We start from the raw sequence: 15,098 nt of genomic DNA, 5'->3' as shown, positions 1-15,098 counted from the left end.
AGCCTATTGTGTACAAGTACTTGTACAGAGTAGCTAGGGTAGAGCAGATGAAAACACAAGTTGGTTTAAACCAGCAGCCTCAAGCATGTTCAGAAAAACCTTGGATTCTTTGTTGTTGGGATCAAAAACATGAATGTTGAACTCTGTAACCAGAGCGGTTTTACAGTCCAAAACAGTGGTAGATTTGGTGACAGTCGAAAAATGAGCGTGTCAAACCTCAGGTTGTTTCTTGAAGAAAGAAGTTGACAAAAGGCACAGAGGCTATTCAATTCAATTAAAAAAACTTTAATAATCTTCAATAGTCAATTAATTCAGTTGGCTTGCTTCATATAAAACATTTACAGTTACGACTGGAAGTAGACAAAATACAATTAGTTAAAAATATATAGATTACTTGGCACAATGACAAGAAGCAGGTAAGTAAGAGTTGTGTGAAACCACAGCAATTACAGACAACTGAATAAATATAAAACACATTAATTGAATATACATTAATAAGAACCACAAAACAATTTATAAATACAGTGTAAACAGATAAACGGTGGTGAACCAGACCTCCAAATAGCTGACACCCAGCATACAAAAACGGTTGAAAACAAGTGCAAAACAAAAACCACTCAGAACAGGTCTGAATGTAACAAAACAGAAATTTCCATCTATTTGGGGGGGGGGGGGGTGGTCTAGATCATTGTTAAACAATTGCCTAAGTACATAATTATCTCTTAAGTATCTGTCGCTCACTGACCTTGGTTAAGTCTCTTTGTGGCTCTCTGATAATTTTGAGACCCAAGTCTAACAATCCTTTTCAAACTGTTTTTGTTCTTGACACTTAAGTTACAAAATACAAGGAAATAAATGAAAAACATAACACACTTAAACAACTGATAAACAACTGATAAAACAGACTGTTCAACTGTTGAACAGAACAGGGCCAAATTTCAAAAAGCTGCTTAACGGTTAGCAATTTATTTTGCTTAACGTAGCAAAAATAATCGCTTAAACCATGGAGGATGTACACATATTTCACGAGGTTAAGCACGTAAACAAACGGCACACACAAGATTGTAAATCATTTGCTGCAGCAAAATAGAAGAAGGTAGGCCCCCTACTGACAAAATGGCGGGCGATATAAATGCAGAGTGGCAATAAAACAAAAATTAACGCCTTCTCTGTCTTCCATGTACTATTTGTAATGGTTCAAAGCGCCACTTGGAAGGTTTACACAACTTGAGAGAAAATAAGAAGATAATACTTTGTACATCATTCCTTAAACATTTCAGACGCGTTTACTTCGCTACACCTACCATACAAACACACGTCAAATACACACCCAAATCAATGCTGCACGCCACACCAATAACATATTGGAATAATGTTGCACTGTGTGTGTGTGAAGGGCCCAATGGCATAGGGCTGTTTAACAGTAAGAAAATTTGTTTGCTTAACATAGCAACAAAAATTGCTTAAGCGTAAACCTGATTCACGAGCGGTTGCTAGCTTAGGCACGTAACATTTTAGATGTTTGCTTCAGCAAAAAGCAAGGTGATGACAAATTGGCGTGCGAAATAACTGCGGAGTGGCAAGAAAAAAAGTCATCACCTTCTGTGGTCTGATATGTGTTATTGTTTAATGGTTAAAAGTGCCCCTCGAAAGGTTTACACACTAACTTGAAAGTACACAAGAAGATAATACATTGCACGATCATTTGTGAAGCTTTTTAGACACTTGTTTGGGTCACTACACCTACCCTCAAACACACATACAGTATACACCGCTGCTCCGGCACAATACAACATTTGCAATAATGTTGCACTATGCGCTGTGTGAATGGGGTGCAAATGCATAAAAGAGGCTTGAAGGACCTTTAGAGCCTCTATTATGAAAGGTTTTTTGATAATAATTATTTTGAGTAATTACCAATATTGTCCACTGCCTATAATAAGTGAAACAAAGAAAGAGTACAATACATAATAACACAACTTATTAACCCAAATCACCTGATGTCTTTAAATGTATACAGCCTTTTTCACAGCAACCGTCTCAATGTGTTTTAGTACCCATGGCAAAAAACATTCTTTAATCTTTCTCAGCTAATAGCAAAACTAACACCTGGCATGTGATGATGAATTGAGCTGTAAGAACCTGACTCTCGATCATGAATATGTATGAGGTATAGTAACCTGTAATAATAAACAAAACCACAAACAAAAACTTTAAAGGCACTGGACACTATTTTATGAAGTTGCAAGTTCTCCGGAGTTGATAGGGATGGTATTTGAATGTGCAACAGACTCTGCGACAGAGATTTGCTGATGGCCTCTCTTGGTCGGCACGCTGTTCTCTTAGAAGATTGTACACGAATTGAGTGCTGACCAGTAGTATGGCATTTGACTATGAACATTTATGGATACCAGTAAAAAAAAGAGATTGAGAAGGGGAAGTATAAGATGATGGAAAAGGAGTGCAGTGAACCTATTCAAAAACATTGTTGTGCTTCCATTTGGGCCTCACATATCTGCAGATTTTGTAGTATTAAATAAATAAAATTAATAATAAATTTCTTTTAGCGCGCATTTAACAATTACCATCTGAATGAGCTTGCATTGATTTAACGTCCCACTAAAATACTGGGTCCTACACACTTCAAGATGAATTTATCTTGGTTCATGAGTAATGAACTTTTGAATTACGAAATTTGAAGTAAAGGTCACATGGTGTCATACTTCAAGCAAGACTTATAACATAATTATTTATTTGCAAAAGTGCTTTGATATGCAACTACCTTGTAAGCTAACTATTAGTAATTAATGTTCTCATGTCAAAATAAATAAGAAAGTTAATTAATTAGTTTCAGCTAATTATTACACTTATTATTTCATGACCTTAGTTTAAATATGATATAGAATCAGACTAAGTTGTGTCTTAGCAACAGGACTTATTAAAAAAAGTCCCTCATAAGTTTGTTGACATCCATGAGAGGATTGAAATTGTGCATAATATTTATGTAAGTATCAAATGGAAGTGCTCTTTTCTTTGTCCTTTCAACATGTTCAAACATGAAATTCTAGGCCTGCTCATGAGTCTGTCTACACTGCTCTCCCTTTCAATGTTGGTTTTACATGTATCTTTCACACAATGATTTGTTGTCATGATAATTCTTAGCAGTATTACCTGAGCGTCCCTTGTTGCTAGGCAACATCTTAGCAGAATATGAACAACTGAAGAGGTTTTTCATGCGTATCTTGTTTTCTTTTGTGCTTGCTTGTCTGGTCATATGCCTCTTTACAGACCTGTGAAGAAAATGATTTGGGGTTGAAAAACAAAAGTGACTAAATTGGGACTCGAACCAAAGACCTCCAGATCAACGAGCTGGCACTCTACCAACTGCGTCATCTAGCCCTATGTTGGCAGTCTCCTCTTTTTAAAAATATTTTTGTTTGGGGTGAAAGTCAAAAGCCATACAACCAATAACTGTCATGTGTCAAGATATCTCACCCAGTGTGTGATGCCTGGCTACACTGCAGCTGTATGGCTGTGACTGACACTGCCCGGCCGAACAAAGAGGTTGACAAAAAAGGGTGACCGTTAACATAGGGCTTGATAGCTGAGTTGTTTTTTTATAATGACCCCAAACTGCAAGCAATTAGCATACCGCAAGCTTCAAAAACATTGAGAGGGAACCAGTAGCTCTATCTTGATGCATCGTTATAAAGGGCTTCAAAGGGCTTATATAGTCTTCAACATAGAACGTGTCACTCACAGGATTAATTTAGATATCCAAATAGGATCATTCAAAATCACACCTCAAGGTGTTTGTTTTGGCGACTAAATAATTAAATTGAAACTGTTTGAATTCTGGACGCAAAGCTTCAACACAGGAGTTCAGTAACTGTAAAACCTATTTGTTAGCAGTACTGGAGTGTAGCAAATTTATTTATAGATAAAATAACAAAAGATTGACAACAACTGACCTGGTATGTTGCAGAACGATGACAAAGATTTCACTGCAGTAAAGTTTCAATCGTACTCTATGGGCTTGGGTCTCTTACAAGAGGCCTAACTGCTGGGGTGCCTGTCCGCAAATCTTCTCGTACATCTCAGAGTGTCATAGTCTCAACAACTCCTACAAGTAAAATAAAGAATGGGGAATTGAGCAAAGAAAAATTTGCCCAGTCTGTTCCCTTTAGGTTTATTGTTTAAAGACAGTTTGACACTTTTGGTACTTGTCAAAAACTAGCCTTCACAGCTGGTGTATCTCAACATTTGCTTAAAATAACAAACCTGTGAAAATTTGAACTCAATTGGTCATCGAAGTTGCGATATATTAATGAAAGAAAAAAACACCAAGTTGTCACACGAAGCTGTGTGCTTTCAGATGCTTGATTTCGAGACCTCAAGTTCTAAATCTGAGGTCTTGAAATCAAATGACGGGAAAATTACTATTTTTCCGAAAACTACGTCTCTTCAGATGAAGCTGTTTCTAACAATGTTTTATACTATATACCTCTCCTCATTACTCTTAACCAAGAAAGGTTTTTTAATAATAATTAATTATTTTGAGTAATTACCAATAGTGTCCACTGCCTTTAATAAGTGAAACAAAGAAAGAGTACAATACATGATAAATTAACTTATTAACCCAAATCACCTGATGTCTTTACATGTATTTAGCACATTTTACAGTAACCTTCTCAATGCAATTTAGTGCCCTTGGCAAATAACATTTTTTAATCTTTCTCAGCTAATAGCAAAAATAACACCTGGCACGTGATGATGAATTTAGCTGTAAGAACCTGACTCTCGATCATGAATATGTATGAGGTATAGTAACCTGTAATCTTAAACAAAACCACAAACAAAAACTTTAAAGGCACTGGACACTATTTTATGAAGTTGCAAGTTCTCCGGAGTTGATAGGGATGGTAGTTGAATGTGCGACAGACTCCGCAGCGTCGAGATTTGCTGATGGCCTCTCTTGGTCGGCACGCTGTTCTCTTAGAAGATTGTACACAAATGGAATGCTGACCAGTAGTATGGCATTTGACTATGAACATTTATGTATACCAGTAAAAAAAAAAGATTGAGAAGGGAAAGTAGAAGACGATGGAAAAGGAGTGCAGTGAACCTATTCATTGTGCTTCCATTTGGGCCTAACATTATCTGCAGATTTTGTAGTATTAAATAAATAAAATTATTAACAAAATTTCTTTTAGCGCGCATTTAACAACTACAATCTGAATGAGCTTGCATTGATTTCACAACCCACCAAAATACTGGGTCCTACACACTTCAAGATGAATTTTGCTTGGTTCATGAGTAATGAACTTTTGAATTACGAAACTTCCAATTCCGGTTTGGGCTGGAAGTAAAGGTCTTATGGGATCATACTTAAAGCAAGATTTATAACATAGTTATTTATTTGCAAAAGTGCTTTGACATGCAACTACCTTGTAAGCTAACTATTGGTAATTAAGGTTCTCATGTCAAAATAAATAATAAAGTTAATTAACTAGTTTAAGCTAATTTTTACACTTATCATTTCATGACCTTAGTTTTAACATGATATATAATCAGACTCGGTTGCGTGTCTTAGCAACAGGACTTATTAAAAAAGTCCCTTATAAGTTTGTTGACGTCCATGAGCGGATTGAAATTGTGCATAATATTTAAGTAAGTATCAAGAGTAATATCCAGGACACAGTGTTTTAGAGACTAATTTGCTCTATTTCACAGATAAATGAAGACAATACCGATATCAGAGCAACCTGCAGGCAGTTTCTTGGCACAGTTATTCATCATCAGCGTCAGGTTAAGCATTTTTTGCCTTCCTTGACATGTTTCTTTAGGCACCTTTGTCTGCCATGGATGAGTTTTCAAAGTAGAAAATGTTCACCTAGTTTTTTGACAAGAGTAGTATGCACAATGTCCTTGGGATTGGCACTGCAGAATTTGTCAGAGCAGTATGCACAATGTCCTTGGGATTGGCACTGGACAATTTGTCAGGATTTGACCCGCCTGTCCACACAAGGGATGGCACAACTCTCCAGTTTGAATCCAGATTCAAATACCTTGAAGTTAACAAGCAGGCAACCAATTAAGTAGGAAAACAGAGAAAACAAAGATATTTGAAGGAGAGCAATAGCGAAAGCTGCCACATTGCGCTGCATGAAACACTATAGGCTAAGACCCAAACTGGTATCTGATCTTGCTTTCAACATCTGGAATGGGGTTTCCTGGTAGGTATCTGTAATTATCAGTTAGTGTCTAGGTGGAGGTTAGTGTCTATAAGGGTTGGTCGTAGGCCTAGTTGTGGGTGTCTGTAAGTGTGGTTATGAGTGAGTGGTTAGGGTTATAGGATTAGTGTTATAGAAATCCCAGGTAGAACTATATAGGATTAGGGTTAGGATGAGGGTTTAGGATGACTGGGTTAGATTTGTGTCATGGACAGACACCTACAAGAAACCCCATCCCTGATATTGAATGCAAGATCACATAGCAGCTCTGGTCTCTCTGTTTGTTTCAAGCCATTCGCACGCCAACTAAGCGTAATTTTAAGACCTTTGCATTTCTCTGAGTCCCCTGCCCTCGTTTCCTCAGTTAGTTCAAGACACACAATTCTGATGTTCCCCTCCAGGACATAGTGGTACACAGGGGTTCAACAACCTACCACACGGCCAGACATCTCACCAAGATCCTCCATACATTAGTCTTGCCTCACATCAGCAACTAAAGTTTGACATTAATGTCAGTTTTGTCAGACAACACTTGATCATCAGTTCCTCCAACACTTTAGCAATTAGGATCCACAGATGACATTGACCATTGAACTAAAGGAGACTGATACCATCCCCCTTCCATGATGATTATGTCACCAAAAAAGCGGATAGCAAAAGGAACACAGAGTGTGACCCTATTTGACCTTTACTTCTAGTATTAACACGGAAGTTAAAGCCAACGTCAGTTTTAAACTACATGTATTTGTAACCTATAGAGAAAAAGTGCTGCAGCTTGCTGTTCCGTTCCATTGAGCAACAGGTTCAAAGATAGATTGATAGATAAATAGATATATAGATAAATTATATAGATAGATAGATAGATAGATAGATAGATAGATAGATAGATAGATAGATAGATAGATAGATAGATAGATAGATAGATAGATAGATAGATAGATAGATAGATAGATAGATAGATAACAAACCTTGGAAAATTTGGACTCAATTTTCGTCATTTCAATTGCAAGAGAATAGTGGAGCAGTTTCTCCTAATGTTTTCCACCATCAAATGCTCTCCAGCTGCAGATGCATAACAAAGGCTTCTCAGCTGAAGTATTTGACTATTTGAATGAGAAATTACCTCTTTCTAAAAAAATATGTGTCTTGCAAATTGTTTCACTATCAACAGTTCTCCATAGCACGAGTAAGTTGTTCTGTTAATAATTGTGTTGAGTAGGGGCCTAATCATCAAAAGTGTCCAGTGCCTTTATTCACCCATTGATAGACTCTCTTTATATTTCAGGAAAATTACAGAGGGACCATGGTCTAATACATGTACACTGTGAAAGCTTTCACACAAGCAGTCAGCTTAACAATTAGCCCACTAATAACCAACTTATCACACTACATGAATACAATCTGTTAAAGACAGTGGACACTATTGGTAATTGTAAAAGACCAGTCTACTCACTTTGTGTATCTCGAAGTTGCAAGATCATAATGAAAGAAAAAACGTCTTGCCACATGAATTTGTGTGCATTTAGAAGGTTGATCTTGGGACCATGAATTCTAAATCTGAGGTCTCACATCAAATTCGTGGAAAATTACTTCTCTCTAAAAACTATGGCACTTCAGAGGGTGCCATTTTTCACAATGTTTTAAACTATAAACCTCTCCCCATTACTCGTTACCAAGTTAAGTTTTATGCTGATAATTATTTTGAGTAATTACGAATAGTTTCCACTGCCTTTAAAGTTATGTTTACAGGAACATTACAGAATTGGTTTTGCTTACAAAACAGTTACTGGCAGTGTAGGCACTTTATGTAATCCATCATCCACATAAAAAAAACAGTATTCATTTGAGAGCGATTGACCTTCTGGGTCACATGAAAATAGTGCGACACCAATGACACATTTGTCATGACATCAATTTTAAGAATGAAACGCTTACTGAGCAACAAACTGAAAACAGGAAATTAGTTTTATATAAACAAATATGACACTTCAGACAGAAATATTTCAAGGGATTTTTTTCTTGAAATTTTGATATAAATCTGTGATCTTGGACATGTTTTTTTCATACAAACTCTGTAATGTTCTTTTAACAAACAAATCAACAACAACGGAATAAAAGTTACTTTGGAATGTTAATGTCAACAATAATATGAACTAATAGCTGTCAGTGTAAAATTAAACCACCAATAGTCTACCAGCTAGTTATTTAAAAAATAAGTTAACTTAATGCGCGGTTTTCTCCAAACATAAACTTTTGGCTGCCAGGATTTTTCAGCCCTTCGTAAAATTACTGAAAATATGCATGCATGGGTAATCTCAGGAGTCTACACTCATTATTGGGAAATCAAAATCAACTAATTTGTTTCATATCCTTTAACTTTTTGTGGAAATAGTTTAGGTCAGAGAATGCTCTGAAGTGTAGATACATAAACTACAGATTTGCACAATTATCTTCTGCTCAGAACTATAAGGTCATTAATGGAAATTTCATATTTCTAGTAATCAAAGAATCAAAAAGTGAAAAAAGCAAACAAATTTGAAAAAGTAAATTGATGAAAATCACCAAATTAATGTTTTATTTTGAAACAAAGGTTTCTCTTTGCCAAATTCAAATCCCAATAAACCTCATTTACCAGGAGCTCAAAAATATGCAAGCATTTTTATGAGACAAATACAACTTGCAATGAAGACTGCATATAGTTCTGAACACTGTATTGACAACTGTTGCTTTGGTAAAATTCAATACGGAATGCTGTCAAACTACAATTCCTATTTTAAAAGATGTTAAACTTTCATTCAGGATAAAGAATGATAGTTTTGGTTTCACCCCGACATCGATGTGTGTTAATACTCTATACTCTCCTGTGTATTTTCCCATGTCCTGTGAAAAGACCACTCAAGATGAATGCCCTAAGCTTTTCAGTTACAGTTAGTTCATGTCATGTTTTAAGAATGGACAATGCAATTACTACCAATAAAATGTAACAAAAATTATTGAGGTATTTTATTTAAGTGTGTGCAACGAAGACTATATAATGAAACCTACTAGAAAATTGTATATCATAGAACTAGTCCCTCAATCAGAAAATTGATAAAGATAAGCAAGAAATGAGAAGAGGGATGTCTTGTTCAAAGCTTGTTGCTGATCTCTTGTTCGGTGGCCAGGATGGAGTTTCTTGGTAAGAGTATGTTAAGTGTTGGCCGACAGAATTTCAGTTTCCTTGGTCAAGTCAGTTGTGTTGACCACATTCGACCTAAACCACAGACCCTAATCCTAACTCAACCCTAACCCTAAACCCTAAGTCCATATCCAGACCCTGCTCACCTTCAAGAACCCTCAAAAACTACCAGGAACCAACTAAAGTAAGCCAAGGAATGTCTAGCTAAGCCCTACATGTACCTCAAGACCAATTCATCCACTTAATGCCAGCCGAAAAGGGTTACACCACTGTTGCCATATCTACCACAAAGTATGACCACGAAGTGGCTTAAGTTCTGTCCTCAAGAATGCCGTCTACCAAGACCAACCAAAGCCAGCAGTAGAATGCTGCCATCTAAGCCCTACCTCAAGACCAATCAATCCACTTCATGCCAGTCGAAAAAAGTAACACCACTGTGGTCATAGCTACCACAAAGTATGACCACAAGGTGACTAAAATGCTGTCAACTGACACCTACAGACGCCTACCAAGGAACCCTATCCTGGCCAATGAATGCAAGATCAACAACAAGCTAGTGTCTACTTCAGTCTCAAGCTATCAGCACACCCACGTACTGTCTCGAACAGCATCGCATCACCAATTTCAGCCAGTACGTTTGAATCCTAGTAAATGTGTTTTTTGATCAAGAGTGTTCTTCAAAATTGTTAGGCAAAAAAAAACCTTTCTATTCAAAGTAAAATATTCATTTGTTGATTTGTATTTACGCTTTCAAATTTTGTATGCATTTTTTCAAAGAATGATCTTTTGACTATTAGAAAAACGAAAGCCATTAATGACCTTATAGTTCCGAGCAGCATAACATTTTGCAACTACTGTAAGGAAAATGGATGAGAATGTGTATAAATTAGTAATTGTTGATAGAATGTACCAGCTGAAGGCAAGTACATCTGTAGTTTAAAATGCATCTATAATTCAGAGTCTTTTCTCTGACCTAAACTATTTCCACAAATGCCATTGTATATTAAATAATAATAGTAAAAAAAGATACATCAAAAAAGTGTGGATTCCTGAAGATTTTTGTTACGTTTTTATATGTAGTATTGCATGGTCCTCGAAAAAACATCATGTGGATTATACGTAAACAATTACACAAGGCAATTCATCCTAAATTGACCTACAAGTTGATGCAGCATGAGTTCTACAGAACCACTTCAAAATTTTAACCCTTATTGTAATAACAAAGGAGTGGTAGTTTTACAACAATCATTACTGATTTTTACCTAAGCAATAGTCGGCACTGTGATTGTTAACTAAAGAGTACATTTGCATAGAATAACAGAATTAATGTTTATTGATACAATGGGATCCATTTCTGGATGCATTCTACACTGACCTGATTCCATTCTTCTTCTTGCAAGCTTGAGTGCAGATCCAACTTTGCGTCTAGACACAACTAAAGTAATGCTTGATTTCCCATCAAACAAGAAGCCCATGATTTGCAAGAAGATGATTTTGGGCATCTGCAAATAACGTAAAGTTCCATTAAAAGGGCTACATGTGAATTGTATCATTTTCTGTAATACATGGGAGGCAGCCGGTCATATATCAACCACAGTAATGGATGTACATGAAGTTTAACAAGGCAAATGATCACGAGTAAGCATTTGATAATTTGTCCCCACCCTTGAATGAGATGGTGTCATCCGTTTCACCGAGGATTGATGCCGGCAGCGGGACACAGTGCATATCTAGTTGAGCACCGGTCGAAAACATGGGGGGGGGGTCATTGATATTGTGTCCCCCTTCCTCCAAAAGTTGAAGGGACATGTAAGATCTACATGCAGATTTGACATTGAATTGTACTGATGCAACAAACTATGATCAAATGTTTTTATATAACACCATAAAAATACCTTCTGTATAGCATACACAAGTCCCGTTTTATCTGCACTCATGTAGGTCTGGAGAAACATGCTGGTTACAAAGACTATGGCCTCTGTTGCTCCATGTCTTGGCTTTTGTGCCCTTCAAAAGACTCCCTTTGACTTTAAGATTTTCAAATGGAAGTGCTCTTTTCTTTGTCCTTTCAACATGTTCAAACATGAAATTCTAGGCCTGCTCATGAGTCTGTCTACACTGCTCTCCCTTTCAATGTTGGTTTTACATGTATCTTTCACACAATGATTTGTTGTCATGATAATTCTTAGCAGTATTACCTGAGCGTCCCTTTGTTCCTAGGCAACATCTTAGCAGAATATGAACAACTGAAGAGGTTTTTCATGCGTATCTTATTTTCTTTTGTGCTTGCTTGTCTGGTCATATGCCTCTTACAGACCTGTGAAGAAAATGATTTGGGGTTGAAAAACAAAAGTGACTAAATTGGGACTCGAACCAAAGACCTCCAGATCAACGAGCTGGCGCTCTACCAACTGCGTTATCTAGCCCTATGTTGGCAGTCTCCTCTTTTTAAAAATATTTTTGTTTGGGGTGAAAGTCAGAAGCCATACAACCAATAACTGCCATGTACCAAGATATCTCACCCAGTGTGTGATGCCTGGCTACACTGCAGCTGTATGGCTGTGACTGACACTCCCCGGCCGAACAAAGAGGTTGACAAAAAAGGGTGACCGCTAACATAGGGCTTGATAACCGAGTTGTTTTTTTATAATGACCCCAAACTGCAAGCAATTAGCATACCGCAAGCTTCAAAAACATTGAGAGGGAACCAGTAGCTCTATCTTGATGCATCGTTATAAAGGGCGCTCTGCATAGTCTTTAACATAGAATGTGTCACTCACAGGATTAATTTAGATATCCAAATACGATCATTCAAAATCACACCTCAAAGGGTTTGTTTTGGCGACTAAATAATTAAATTGAAACTGTTTGAATTCTGGACGCAAAGCTTCAACACAGGAGTTCAGTAACTGTAAAACCTGTTTGTTAGCAGTACTGGAGTTTAGCAAATTTATTTATAGATAAAATAACAAAAGATTGACAACAACTGACCTGGTATGTTGCAGAACGATGACAAAGATTTCACTGCAGTAAAGTTTCAATCGTACTTTATGGGCTCGGGTCTCTTACAAGAGGCCTAACTGCTGGGGTGCCTGTCCGCAAATCTTCTCGTACATCTCAGAGTGTCATAGTCTCAACAACTCCTACAAGTAAAATAAAGAATGGGGAATTGAGCAAAGAAAAATTTGCCCAGTCTGTTCCCTTTAGGTTTATTGTTTATTAATTACCAATAGTGTCCACTGCCTTTAATAAGTGAAACAAAGAAAGAGTACAATACATGATAAATTAACTTATTAACCCAAATCACCTGATGTCTTTACATGTATTTAGCACATTTTACAGTAACCTTCTCAATGCAATTTAGTGCCCTTGGCAAATAACATTTTTTAATCTTTCTCAGCTAATAGCAAAAATAACACCTGGCACGTGATGATGAATTTAGCTGTAAGAACCTGACTCTCGATCATGAATATGTATGAGGTATAGTAACCTGTAATCTTAAACAAAACCACAAACAAAAACTTTAAAGGCACTGGACACTATTTTATGAAGTTGCAAGTTCTCCGGAGTTGATAGGGATGGTAGTTGAATGTGCGACAGACTCCGCAGCGTCGAGATTTGCTGATGGCCTCTCTTGGTCGGCACGCTGTTCTCTTAGAAGATTGTACACAAATGGAATGCTGACCAGTAGTATGGCATTTGACTATGAACATTTATGTATACCAGTAAAAAAAAAAGATTGAGAAGGGAAAGTAGAAGACGATGGAAAAGGAGTGCAGTGAACCTATTCATTGTGCTTCCATTTGGGCCTAACATTATCTGCAGATTTTGTGGTATTAAATAAATAAAATTATTAACAAAATTTCTTTTAGCGCGCATTTAACAACTACAATCTGAATGAGCTTGCATTGATTTCACAACCCACCAAAATACTGGGTCCTACACACTTCAAGAAGAATTTTGCTTGGTTCATGAGTAATGAACTTTTGAATTACGAAACTTCCAATTCCGGTTTGGGCTGGAAGTAAAGGTCTTATGGGATCATACTTAAAGCAAGATTTATAACATAGTTATTTATTTGCAAAAGTGCTTTGACATGCAACTACCTTGTAAGCTAACTATTGGTAATTAAGGTTCTCATGTCAAAATAAATAATAAAGTTAATTAACTAGTTTAAGCTAATTTTTACACTTATCATTTCATGACCTTAGTTTTAACATGATATATAATCAGACTCGGTTGCGTGTCTTAGCAACAGGACTTATTAAAAAAGTCCCTTATAAGTTTGTTGACGTCCATGAGCGGATTGAAGTTGTGCATAATATTTAAGTAAGTATCAAGAGTAATATCCAGGACACAGTGTTTTAGAGACTAATTTGCTCCATTTCACAGATAAATGAAGACAATACCGATATCAGAGCAACCTGCAGGCAGTTTCTTGGCACAGTTATTCATCATCAGCGTCAGGTCAAGCATTTTTTGCCTTCCTTGACATGTTTCTTTAGGCACCTTTGTCTGCCATGGATGAGTTTTCAAAGTAGAAAATGTTCACCTAGTTTTTTGACAAGAGTAGTATGCACAATGTCCTTGGGATTGGCACTGCAGAATTTGTCAGAGCAGTATGCACAATGTCCTTGGGATTGGCACTGGACAGTTTGTCAGGATTTGACCCGCCTGTCCACACAAGGGATGGCACAACTCTCCAGTTTGAATCCAGATTCAAATACCTTGAAGTTAACAAGCAGGCAACCAATTAAGTAGGAAAACAGAGAAAACAAAGATATTTGAAGGAGAGCAATAGCGAAAGCTGCCACATTGCGCTGCATGAAACACTATAGGCTAAGACCCAAACTGGTATCTGATCTTGCTTTCAACATCTGGAATGGGGTTTCCTGGTAGGTATCTGTAATTATCAGTTAGTGTCTAGGTGGAGGTTAGTGTCTATAAGGGTTGGTCGTAGGCCTAGTTGTGGGTGTCTGTAAGTGTGGTTATGAGTGAGTGGTTAGGGTTATAGGATTAGTGTTATAGAAATCCCAGGTAGAACTATATAGGATTAGGGTTAGGATGAGGGTTTAGGATGACTGGGTTAGATTTGTGTCATGGACAGACACCTACAAGAAACCCCATCCCTGATATTGAATGCAAGATCACATAGCAGCTCTGGTCTCTCTGTTTGTTTCAAGCCATTCGCACGCCAACTAAGCGTAATTTTAAGACCTTTGCATTTCTCTGAGTCCCCTGCCCTCGTTTCCTCAGTTAGTTCAAGACACACAATTCTGATGTTCCCCTCCAGGACATAGTGGTACACAGGGGTTCAACAACCTACCACACGGCCGGACATCTCACCAAGATCCTCCATACATTAGTCTTGCCTCACATCAGCAACTAAAGTTTGACATTAATGTCAGTTTTGTCAGACAACACTTGATCATCAGTTCCTCCAACACTTTAGCAATTAGGATCCACAGATGACATTGACCATTGAACTAAAGGAGACTGATACCATCCCCCTTCCATGATGATTATGTCACCAAAAAAGCGGATAGCAAAAGGAACACAGAGTGTGACCCTATTTGACCTTTACTTCTAGTATTAACACGGAAGTTAAAGCCAACGTCAGTTTTAAACTACATGTATTTGTAACCTATAGAGAAAAAGTGCTGCAGCTTGCTGTTCCGTTCCATTGA

At 37.2% G+C, this 15,098-nt stretch overlaps 1 long non-coding RNA gene across 2 annotated transcripts in view; it reads right to left on the bottom strand.

The window, feature by feature from the left end:
* Nucleotides 1–264: 264 nt before the first annotated feature.
* Nucleotides 265–15,098, bottom strand: part of LOC139934948 (uncharacterized) — a 28,560-nt gene continuing 13,726 nt past the window's right edge. Inside the window, exons 1-2 of one of the 2 annotated variants that reach the window (XR_011785742.1) lie at nt 3,972–4,117; nt 265–3,290 (exon numbers count right to left, since the gene is read on the bottom strand). This is a non-coding gene — a long non-coding RNA (uncharacterized lncRNA). Of the gene's footprint in view, nt 3,291–3,971; nt 4,118–15,098 lie in introns of those variants that run through there. The other variant, XR_011785741.1, reaches the window with a different exon arrangement.

This window comes from Asterias amurensis, chromosome 3 (genome assembly GCF_032118995.1).
Source record: "Asterias amurensis chromosome 3, ASM3211899v1".
Classification (NCBI taxonomy): Eukaryota; Metazoa; Echinodermata; class Asteroidea; order Forcipulatida; family Asteriidae; genus Asterias; species Asterias amurensis.
This window is presented reverse-complemented; position numbering and strand designations above follow the sequence as displayed.